Below are 12929 nucleotides of genomic sequence, written 5' to 3'. Positions count from 1 at the left end.
GGAGGTCGCGAGGAGAGTCGGGCATCGGAGGTCGCGAGGAGAGTCGGGCATCGGAGGTCGCGAGGAGAGTCGGGCATCGGAGGTCGCGAGGAGAGTCGGGCATCGGAGGTCGCGAGGAGAGTCGGGCATCGGAGGTCGCGAGGAGAGTCGGGCATCGGAGGTCGCGAGGAGAGTCGGGCATCGGAGGTAGGGAGGGGGGTGGTCAGCGGGGAGAGGGATCGGCCGATCGCGGGGATCCGATTGCAACAGGTAAGCTTGGTGAGCCGCAGGGAAGCACTCCTGCTTCTCCTGGCCCACGAACAGTGAATGATCCATTCCGGCCTCCTCCCGATATCCCCACCATCACAGAGGCCAGTCTTCAGCCAATTCGATTCACTCCACGTGATATCAAGAAACGGCTGAGTGCTCTGGATACAGCAAAGGCTATGGGCCCCGACAACATCCCAGACTTGTGCTCCAGAACTAGCTGCGCCTCTAGCCAAGCTGTTCCAGTACAGCTACAACACTGGCATCTGCCCGACAATATGGAAAATTGCCCAGGTATGTCCTGTCCACAAAAAGCAGGACAAATCCAATCCGGCCAATTACCGCCCCATCAGTCTATCTCAATCATCAGCAAAGTGATGGAAGGTGTCATCGACAGTGCTATCGAGCAGCACTTACTCACCAATAACCTGCTCACCGATGCTCAGTTTGGGTTCCGTCAGGACCACTCGGCTCCAGACCTCATTACAGACTTGGTCCAAACATAGACAAAAGAGCTGAATTCCAGAAGTGAGGTGAGAGTGACTGCTCTTGACATCAAGGCAGCATTTGACCGAGTGTGGCACCAAGGAGCCCTAGTAAAATTGAAGTCAATGGGAATCAGGGGGAAAACTCTCCAGTGACTGGAGTCATACCTAGCACAAAGGAAGATGGTACTGGTTGTTGGAGGCCAATCATCTCAGCCCCAGGACATTGCTGCAGGCGTTCCTCAGGGCAGTGCCCTAGGCCCAACGATCTTCAGCTGCTTCATCAATGACCTTCCCTCCATCATAAGGTCAGAAATGGGGATGTTAGCTGATGATTGCACAGTGTTCAGTTCCATTCGCAACCCCTCAAATAATGAAGCAGTCCGAGCCCGCATGCAGCAAGACCTGGACAACATCCAGGCTTGGGCTCATAAGTGGCAAGTAACATTCGCGCCAGACAAGTGCCAGGCAATGACCATCTCCAACAAGAGAGAGTCTAACCACCACCCCTTGACATTCAACAGCATTACCATCACCGAATCCCCCACCATCAACATCCTGGGAGTCACCATTGACCAGAAACTTAACTGGACCAGCCATATAAATACTGTGGCTACAAGAGCAGGCCAGAGGCTGGGTATTCTGCGGCGAGTGACTCACCTCCTGACTCCCCAAAGCCTTTCCACCATCTACAAGGCACAAGTCAGGAGTGTGATGGAATACTCTCCACTTGCCTGGATGAGTGCAGCTCCAACAACACTCAAGAAGCTCAACACCATCCAAGATAAAGCAGCCCGCTTGATTGGCACCTCATCCACCACCCTAAACATTCAATCCCTTCACCACCGGCGCACAGTGGCTGCAGTGTGCACCATCCACAGGATGCACTACAGCAATTAGCCAAGGCTTCTTCGACAGCACCTCCCAAACCTGCGACATCTACCACCTAGAAGGACAAGAACAGCAGGCACATGGGAACAACACCACCTGCAAGTTCCCCTCCAAGTCACACACCATCCTGACTTGGAAATACATTGCCGTTCCCTCATTGTCGCTGGGTCACAATCCTGGAACTCCCTTCCTAACAGCACTGTGGGAGAACCTTCACCACACGGACTGCAGCGGTTCAAGAAGGCAGCTCACCACTACCTTCTCAAGGGCAATTAGGGATGGGCAATAAATGCTGGCCTTGCCAGCGACGCCCACATCTCATGAACAAATAAGAAAAAAACAGTGCAATAAAGGCACTTACCTCAAGGATCCAGCTCTTCTTGCCTCCTTTTACCTGCCGTGATTCCCGCAGCCCAGAAAACCCATGCTGGAGGCGTCAAATTCGATGGTGTCTTAAATTCAACTTAAAAGCACCTACTTAAATACCTCATAATCATATTAATTAGTCCATTAACTACCTGCCTGCTTAGATAATTACAGTCCCACCTCCAGCGAGCAGTTTACTCACATGCATCCAAACACGCCTCGGTTGAACCCATAAGTGGACGCGTTGGAGCCGGGCTGCGGTCGTGCTGCAAAAATCAATTATTTTAACTACCCACCAGCCCCCAACCCACCCATTCTTGGGGGTTAAAATTCCCCTCTATGATGCCCTGCACGCGGGGGAAGCCCCCAGCCACTGTTGCAAAGCCCCGAGCTCTCTCGTCTTGACTGCTGAGATTAACGGAGGTGGTGATGTACTGCTCAACCCTGGAGAACACAGATGACAGTGACTTGCTTAATGCAGCTTCTGTACTGCAGACTGTGATATGCAGCCAATATCCCCCGTAGCAGCCTGAAAGGATCCAGTGGCGAAGAAATTCAGGGCTGTGATGGCTTAGAGGGCCACTGGCAAAGCCTGACCTCCTGCAGCAGGTCCGGTTGCGGGAAGCTGCAGAGGTCTGCAACAGCCTGTTTGGAGGCCTGCAGCCTCCTCCTGCACTGCTCTTCAGTTAGGTTCAATAAGGTGATTCTTGCCCTGTACACCCAGTGTGCTGGGTATGGCTTCCTGCGAGTAGCCCCCCTCACCTGGTATCTTCTGAGAGGCCCAGCTATAGCAGATTTTGCTTGCTGAGGTTACTGAGGCTGCTGCTGCTGTTCATTATTCCATTCTTCCTCCATCCAAAATAAAGTGGCAATAATTGAATTGATAATAAGGACAGAAAGCTTACTAAGGGTAGTGAGGCAAAAAAAAAAGTGAAAATGGCACTCTGGAAGCTGGAAAGTCTCCTGGCAAACCAGACAGTCTCGTGAGCTGCAGCTGAGAGTCCCTTTTTATACATCTGCAGTAGCTCTCACACCAATCCCGCCAGGTTTTATCGTCAGGTATGGCACTGGGCAGGGCTTCCACGATTTTCAGTTAAAATCGTGTCAGAGTCCCGATGGTGTCATCGGAATGCAAATTTTCAATGTTAATGAGGCCCCCGCTTGTCTAGGACAGGCACCTATCCCAAATGTGAAAAATCATCAGTTAAGACGAAGTTAGGGAATGGTGTGATAAGTACCCAGGCATGGGCCGTTCCCTCTGGATGGATTGGGTTATAATAACAACTACACTGTAAAAGCACACAGTCACAAGCTTCCACACCCTTCTCCATCTCCTGAAACTCATGGTAGCAATGCTTATCCATTCTTACAGGCAATGACTTAGTGATGCAGATTGATAGGATTTATCAATGGATTATGTGTCAGTAAACAAGTCAAATTTTATAAAAATAATCTTTTCATGAAGTTAATGTCCCTTTAACAATGCATTTAGTAGAGAACATAAGAAATAGGAACAAGAGTGGGCCCTACGGCCCCTTGAGCCTGCTCCGCCATTCAATAAGATCATGGCTGATCTTCTATCTCAACTCCACTTTCCCACCCGATCCCCATATCCCTTGATTCCCTTAGAGTCTAAAAATCTATCCATCTCAGTCTTAAGTAAACTCAACGACTGAGCATCTACAACCCTCTGGGGTAGAGAATTCCAAATATTCACAACCCTCAGTGAATTTGGGACAGTTGGTATGGTTCTTAATGAATACTTTGCGTCTGTCTTCACAAAAGAGAGGGACGATACGGACATTGTAATTAAGAAGGAGGAGTATGAAATATTAGCATCTTTGAAAGTAGATAAATTACCAGGCCCAGATGAAACGTATCCCAGGCTGTAACCAGGCGGAGGCTCTGACCATCATTTTCCAATCCTCCCTGGATACAGGTGTGGTGCCGGAGGATTGGAGGACTGCTAACATTGTACCGTTGTTTAAAAAGGGCGAAAGAGATAAACTGAGTAATTACAGGCCAGTCACTCTAATCTCGGTGGTGGGCAACTTATTGGAATCAATTCTGAGGGACAGGTTAAACCGTCACTTAGAAAGGCACTGAGTAATCGAGGACAGTCAGCAAGGATTTGTTAAGGGAAGGTCGTGTCTGACTAATTTGATTGAATTTTTTGAGGAGGTAATAAGGAGGGTCGATGAGTGCATTTGATGTAGTCTACATGGATTTTAGCAAGGCTTTTGACAAGGTCCCACTTGGCAGATTGGTCAAAAAGGTACAAGCCCATGGGATCCAAGGGAAAGTGGCAAGTTGGATCCAAAATTGGCTCAGTGACAGGAAGCAAAGGGTAATGGTCGACGGGTGTTTTTGTGACTGGAAGGCTGTTTCCATTGGGGTTCCGCAGAGCTCAGTACTAGGTCCTTTGCTTTTTGTGGTATATATAAATCAGTTGGACTTAAATGAAGGGGGCATGATTAAAAAGTTTGCAGATGATACAAAAATTGGCCATGGGGTTGATAGTAAGGAGGAAAGCTGTAGTCTACAGGAAGGTATCAATGGACTGGTCAGGTGGGCAGAAAAGTGGCAAAGGGAATTCAATCCAGAGAAGTGTGAGGTAATGCATTTGGGGAGGGCAAACAAGGCAAGGGAGTACATAATAAATGGGAGGATACTGAGCAGCGTAGAGGAACAGAGGGACCTTGGAGTGCATGTCCACAGAGCCCTAAAGGTAGCAGGACAGGTCGATAAGGTGGTTAACAAGGCATACAGGATACTTTCCTTTATTAGCCGAGGCATAGAATATAAGTGCAGGGAGGTTATTCTAGAACTGTATAAAACATTAGTTAGGCCACAGCTTGAGAACTGAGGACAGTCTGGTCACCACATTACAGGAAGGATGTGTTGCACTAGAAAGGGTACAGAGGAGATTTCCGAGGATGTTGCCAGGACTGGATAATTTTAGCTATGAGGAAAGATTGGATAGGTTGGGGTTGTTTCCTTTGGAACAGAGGAGGCTGAGGGATGATTTAATTGAGGTGTACAAAATTATGAGGGGCCTAGATAGAGTGGATAGGAAGGACCTATTTCCCTTAGCAGAGAGGTCAATAACCAGGGGGCATAGATTTAAAGTGATTGGTAGAAGGATTAGAGGGATGCTGAGGAAAACCTTTTTCACCCAGAGGGTGGTGGGGGTCTCGAACTCACTGCCTGAAAGGGTGGTAGAGGTAGAAATCCTCATCACATTTTAAAAATGCTTGGATATGAACTTGAAATGCCATAACCCAAAAGGCTACAGACTAAGTGCTGGAAAGTGGGATTAGGCTGGGTGGCTCATTTTCGGCCAGCGCAGACACGCTGGGCCAAATGTCCTCCTTCTGTGCCGTAATTTTTTAATGATTCTATGAAGAAATTCCTCCTCACCTCAGTCCTAAATAGCCGACCCCTTATCTTGAGACTATGTCCCCTAGTTCTATACTCTCCAGTCAGGGGAAACATCCTCTCAGCATCTAACCTGTTAAGCCCCCTTAGAATCTTATATGCTTCAATGAGATCAGCTCGCATTCTTCTAAACTCCAGAAAGTATAGGTCCATTCTACTCAATCTTTCCTCATAGGACAACCCTCTCATCCCAGGAATCAATCTAGTGAACCTTTGTTGCATTGCTTCTAAAGCAAGTATATCCTTCCTTAGGTAAGGAGACCAAAACTGTACGCAGTACTCCAGGTGTGGTCTCACGATAGCCCTGTACAATTGCAGCAAAACTTCCTTACTCTTGTACTCCAACCACCTTGTAATAAAGGCCGACCGACAATTTGCCTTCCTAATTGCTCGCTGTACCTGCATGTTAACTTTCTGTGTTTAATGTACAAGGACAACCAAATTCCTTTGAACACCAACATTTAAGAGTTCCTCAACATTTAAAAAGTATTCTGTTTTTCAATTTTTCCTATCAAAGTGAATAACCTCACATTTCCCCACATTACACAGAAGGCTGTTAAAAAGCAGATGTGATCCTGGGATTTATTAATATAGAGGCATAGGATACAAAAGCAAAGAAGTTATGTTAAACCTTTACGAAACATTGGTTAGGTGTCAGCTGGAGTATTGTGTTCAATTCTGGGCATCACACTTTAGGAAGGATATCAAGGCTTTAGAGAAGTTGCAGAAGAAATTTACTAGGGATGAGGGACTTCAGTTATGTGGAGACTGGAGAAGCTGGGGTTGTTCTCCTTAGAACAGAAAAGGTTAAGGGGAGATTTAGTAGAGGTGTTCAAAATAATGCACGATTTTGTTAGAGTAAATAAGGAGAAACTGTTTCAAGTTGCAGAAGGGTTGGTAATCAGAGGACAAGATTTACGGTGATTAGCAAAAGAGCCAGAGGCGACATGAGGAAACATTTTTTTAAGCAGTGAGTTGTAATGATCTGGAATGCCCTGCCTGAAAGGGTGGTGAAAGCAAGTTCAGTAGTAACTTTCAAAATGGAATTAGATAAATAATTGAAGGGAAAAAAATTACAGGGCTATGGGAAAAGAGCAGGGGAGTGGGCCTAATTAGTTAGCTCTTTCAGAATACCTCTAATAATGATATATTTGTTAGGATGGACTTGCCTGTAAAGTTGGCCAAAGCGTCAGGTTACTTTTACTATAATCACCGATACTTAATCTTGTGATGATACTAATTGTAGAAATCAACAAAACTATTTTTGTTTCACTAAAACTAACAACTCAGTAGCCAATCCGACCTCTCCTTTGATAACACATATTGTTTAAACATCTGCACCACCCAAAACAACATGGGTACAGTAGCATAGTGGTTATGTTACTGGACTAGTAATCCGGAGTCATAAGTTCAAATCCTGCCATGGCAGTTGGGGAATTTAAATTCAATTAATTAAAATCTGGAATTAAAATACTAGTATCAGTAATGCTGGCTATGAAACTACCAGATTGTCGTAAAAACCCATCTGGTTCACTAATGTCCTTGAGGGAAGGAAACCTGCCGTCCTTACCCGGTCTGGCCTATATGTGACTCCAGACCCACAGCAATGTGGTTGATTCTGAAATGACCTATCAAGCCACTCAGTTGTAAAATCTCACGAAAAAAAGTCATAATAAGAATAAAACCGGATGGACCACTAGGCACCGGACACAACAAAGGCAAACCAAGCCCAGTCGACCCTGCAAAGTCCTCCTCACTAACATCTGGGGAATTGTACCAAAATTGGGAGAGCTGTCCCACAGACCAGTCAAGCAACAGCCTGACATAGCCATACTCACAGAATCATACCTTTCAGCCAACATCCCAGACTCTTCCATCACCATCCCTGGGTATGTCCTGTCCCACCGGCAGGACAGACCGACCAGAGGTGGCGGTACAGTAATACACAGTCAGGAGGAAGTGGCCCTGGGAGTCCTCAACTTTGACTCTGGACCCCATGAAATCTCATGGCATCATGTCAAACATGGGTAATGAAATCTCCTGCTGATTACCACCTACTGCCCTCCCTCAGCTGATGAATCAGTCCTCCTCCATGTTGAACACCACATGGAGGAAGCATTGAGGGTAGCAAGGGCACAGAATGTACTCTGGGTGGGGGACTTCAATGTCCATCACCAAGAGTGGCTCGGTAGCACCACTACTGACAGAGCTGGCCGAGTCCTGAAGGACATAGCTGCCAGACTGGGCCTGCGGCCGGTGGTGAGCGAACCAACACGAGGGAAAAACCTACTTGACCTCATCCTCACCAATCGACCTGTCGCAGATGCATCTGTCCATGACAGTATTGATAGGAGTAACCACCGCACAGTCCTCGTGGAGATGAAGTCCCGTCTTCGCACTGAGGACACCATCCAACGTGTTGTGTGGCACTACCACCATGCTCAATGGGATAGATTCAGAACAGATCTAGCAGCTCAAAACTGGGCATCCATGAGGCGCTGTGGGCCATCAGCAGCAGCAGAATTGTATTCCAGCACAATCTGTAACCTCATGGTCCGGCATATTCCTCACTCTACCATTACCAACAAGCCAGGGGATCAACCCTGGTTCAATGAGGAGTGCAGAAAAGCATGCCAGGAGCAGCACCAGGCGTAACGAAAAATGAGTTGCCAACCTGGTGAAGCTACAACTCAGGACTACGTGCATGCTAAACAGCGGAAGCAACATGCTATAAAACAGAGCTAAGCGATTCCACAACCAACGGATCAGATCAAAGCTCTGCAGTCCTGTCACATCCAGTCATGAATGGTGGTGGACAATTAAACAACTAACGGGAGAAGGCTCTGTAAACATCCCCATCCTCAACGATGGCGGAGTCCAGCACGTGAGTGCAAAGGACAAGGCTGAAGCGATTGCAACCATCTTCAGCCAGAAGTGCCGAGTGGATGATCCATCTCGGCCGCCTCCCAATATCTCCACCATCAAAGAAGCCAGTCTTCAGCCAATTCGATTCACCCCATGTGATATAAAGAAACAGCTGAGTGCACTGGATACAGCAAAGGCTATGGGCCCCGACAACATCCCGGCTGTAGTGCTGAAGGCTTGTGCTCCAGAACTAGCTGTGCCTCTAGCCAAGCTGTTCCAGTACAGCTACAACACTGGCATCTACTCGACAATGTGGAAAATTGCCCAGGTATGTCCTGTCCACAAAAAGCAGGACAAATCCAATCCGGCCAATTACCGCCCCATCAGTCTACTCTCAATCATCAGCAAAGTGATGGAAGGTGTCATCGACAGTGCTATCAAGCGGCACTTACTCACCAATAACCTGCTCACCGATGCTCAGTTTGGGTTCCGCCAGGACCACTCGGCTCCAGACCTCATTACAGCCTTGGACCAAACATGGACAAAAGAGCTGAATTCCAGAGGTGAGGTGAGAGTGACTGCTCTTGACATCAAGACAGCATTTGACTGGGTGTGGCACCAAGGAGCCCTAGTAAAATTGAAGTCAATGGGAATCAGGGGGAAAACTCTCCAGTGGCTGGAGTCATACCTAGCACAAAGGAAGATGATAGTGGTTGTTGGTGGCCAATCATCTCAGCCACAGAACATTGCTGCAGGAGTTCCTCAAGGCAGTGTCCTAGGCCTGACCATCTTCAGCTGCTTCATCAATGACCTTCCCTCCATCATAAGGTCAGAAATGGGAATGTTCGCTGATGATTGCACAGTGTTCAGTTCCATTTGCAACCCCTCATATAATGAAGCAGTCTGAGCCCGCATGCAGCAAGACCTGGACAACATCCAGGCTTGGGCTCATAAGTGGCAAGTAACATTCGCACCAAACAAATGCCAGGCAATGACCATCTCCAACAAGAGAGAGAGTCTAACCACCTCCCCTTGACATTCAACGGCATTACCATCGCCGAATCCCCCACCATCAACATCCTGGGGGTCACCATTGACCAGAAACTTAACTGGACCAGCCACATAAATACAGTGGCTACAAGAGCAGGTCAGAGGCTGGGTATTCTGTGGTGAGTGACTCACCTCCTGACTCCCCAAAGCCTTTCCACTATCTACAAGGCACAAGTCAGGAGTGTGATGGAATACTCTCCACTTGCCTGGATGAGTGCAGCTCCAACATCACTCAAGAAGCTCGACACCATCAGGACAAAGCAACCCACTTGATTGGCACCCCATCCACCACCCTAAACATTCACTCCCTTCACCACCGGCGCACAGTGGCTGCAGTGTGTACCATCCACAGGATGCAATGCAGCAACTCGCCAAGGCTTCTTCGACAGCACCTCCCAAACCCGCGACCTCTACCACCTAGAAAGACAAGAGCAGCAGGCACATGGGAACAACACAACCTGCACGTTCCCCTCCAAGTCACACACCATCCCGACTTGGAAATATATCGCCATTCCTTCATCGTCGCTGGGTCAAAATCCTGGAACTCCCTTCCTAACAGCACTGTGGGAGATCCGTCACCACACGGACTGCAGCGGTTCAAGAAGGCGGCTCACCACCACCTTCTCAAGGGCAATTAGAGATGGGCAATAAATTGCGGCCTCGTCAGCGACGCCCACATCCCATGAACGAATAAAAAAAAGCCAGTAAGCAATGTTTGTTTCAATTGATATCTGATTGCACACATTGGGCTCAATTTTGATACGGAGCCAGGAACGGGTCAGGGGGTCAATTTGAGGTCGGGAAATCCATTAGTACGGGTTTCCCAGACATCCTTACGAGTTTGACGTAAGGAAGTCTTTTATTTTTTTAAAAATCGGTTTCCTGTCTGATTGACCAGTTGATTGACAGTCGGATGGGAGACCAGCCAGGGAGAGGATATCTGCAGGTAAGTCTCTATTTGCATGGATGGGAGGTGGCCTTGGATGGGCACGGGGGCACGGGTGGGCAGCGGGAATCGAGAGTCATGGGGGATGGGATCCGGGGTCAGTCACCGGGGCGGGGGGGGGGGGGGGGGCGGGCGGGTGTGGGCTGGATCAGGGATCATTGCAGGGGTCCGCAATCGTTAAGGGGGAGGGTTGGGGGTCGGAGGATCGGGGTTGGGGTCGGAGGATCAGGGTCAGAGGATCAGGGTCGGGGTCGTTGGATCAGGGTCTGGGATGGAGGATTGAGGTAAGGGTCGGAGGATCGGGTTTTGGGGGGGAAGGATTGGGGTCGGGGGTCCGCAATCGGGAGGCTGGGGGTCCGCAATCGTGGAGGTGGTCGGTGCAGGTAGGCTTGTTGGGCCTGGGGCAAGCACTCCTACTCCTCTGGGCCCACAAGCTGTGCTTTTCTAGGCACTTACCAGCAGTCTCGTGCGTTCTCGCCTCCTTTCTCGAGGCATAAAACAGAAGGCCCAGGAATCCTGGCCCCCCCGGGTTGAAATGGAAAATTCGTTAAAAATGGAGACCTGAAGCCTCCTTGAAAGATTTTAAGGCCCTACTCGCCTTGTGGGATTGCGTTGTCCACCCGGCCCTCGTCCCGCCCCCGTGAAAACTGGAAATGGATGGGTTGGAAGCGGGTTGGGGACCAGGTCTGAAATGGTGGCAATTTTCAATGCCCCCCACCCCCAACCCACCCGTTTTTTTAACTTTTAAAATTGAGCCCATTCTATTTAGAAAGTAATTCAATCTATTAGTCCTCCCTCCCACTCCTTCAACTGGTAAACAATAATTAAGTATTTAAATCAGAATTAAGCTACTTGCTGGACTTGTCTGATGGCAACATCTAGAATAATACAAGGCCATATAAACCAGAAGGTCTTAGGTTTCACACCCAGTCTGTGTTGAGTTAGCTAATCTCAGATACTGCAGTTGGCCTCAATGCCACTGGCTAGAAAGGGGAAAAGATAATGTAAGAAAAGCATTCTGCAGGCTTTCTGCTGAATATATAAGGCACTCATGTTTAGGTTAGATGTGGAGATGCCGGTGATGGACTGGGGTGGACAAATGTAAGGAATCTTACAGCACCAGGTTATAGTCCAACAATTTTATTTTAAAATCACAAACTTTCGGAGATTATCCCCTTCGTCATGTCAGTCAAAATTCACTCACCTGACGAAGGGGATAATCTCCGAAAGCTTGTGATTTAAAAATAAAATTGTTGGACTATACCCTGGTGTTGTAAGATTCCTTACATATGTTTAGGTTAGGCATCTTAATGCATAAACAGCACAAGCTTATAAACATAAGATAGCTAGGAATTGTAGGATAGTAGCTAAGGATCATGAAATGGCCATATTAAAACATACTCAGAATACAGAAGGACAGACTGAGTGAGGTGATGCTGAAAGCTTCTTAAATTACAGGTTTCAAGCATTGTTCAGACAAGATAAAGACGACATTGAGCATATGGGCATGTCAAGATACAGGGAGTTTGTGTACACACAGACCCTGAGCAGTTCTGATAAGGAGTCAATTAATGTGAATAACAAATGTTTAAAGAATGAGTCTGTATCAGGTCCTGCCTTCTTGTGGAATGTATAGGAGTAAGCATAGCCCGAAGATAGAGAGAATGATTGATGTGCTGGCCCAAGGGGTGGGGGGCTCAAGGTCCAGAACTAATGTGTGATTGTGTGTATATAAGCTGGGACGTAAAGCGTACATGTGAGAATGTTGTCGGAGTGAGACGGGACGGCTCAAGTGTTATCACAAGGACCTTTGAGAGTGGTCACCTCGGAACCTTGTTGGTGTTCATCTTTGCCAGGTTGTATCTCAAAGTCTTATTTAGTATGTTACAATTGTACTCTTGTATTGTAACTTCTTAATAAAAGCTTTATACTTTGGACCAAAAAACCCTCTAGTCTCTTTGTGCAAGGGTCCGAACCTTTAACAGATTACTCACGTTTGGCACCGCAACGAGGGGCAGGAGGTGTAGTGATGTATGAAGTATAAGAATAAGTACTTGAGTTGTTGTACCTGTTAAATGAGCAAAATTGGCATTCTGAGTTTTGGGTTGTGAGGGACCCGTGTAATAGTCCAGCAGCGGTACTAGTGGCTTGTTTAATATGGCGAGAGATTAATGGAGCCGGGAAGGGGGCGGGGGGTCAATTTGAGGTCGGGAAATCCATTAGTACGGGTTTCCCGGACATACGTACGATTTTGACGTCAGGGTTTCCCGTCCGATTAATTGACTGATTGACAGGCTGGTATCAGTCGGATGGGAGACCAGCCAGGGAGAGGATGTCTGCAGGTAAGTCTTTGTTTGCATGGATGGGGGGGGGGGCATGGGTGGGCACAGGCCACAGGTGGGCATAGGTGGGCACAGGGGTCAAGAGTCATGGGGGATGGGATCAGGGGTCAGCCACAGAGGGGGGGGGGCAGCAGGATTGAGGGTCATCGCAAAGGTCCGCGATCTTTGAGGGGGTCAGAGGGTCGGGGTTGGGGTCGGAGGATCGGGGTCTGGGTCAGAGGTTTGGGATTCGGGGGTCCGCAATCGGGGGGGTGGAGGGTGGCGATCGGGGGGCTGGTCGGTGCAAGTAGGGTTGTTGGG

Source organism: Heptranchias perlo, chromosome 19 (genome assembly GCF_035084215.1).
Source record: "Heptranchias perlo isolate sHepPer1 chromosome 19, sHepPer1.hap1, whole genome shotgun sequence".
NCBI classification, from domain to species: Eukaryota; Metazoa; Chordata; class Chondrichthyes; order Hexanchiformes; family Hexanchidae; genus Heptranchias; species Heptranchias perlo.
Note: the sequence above shows the minus strand (reverse complement) of the source record.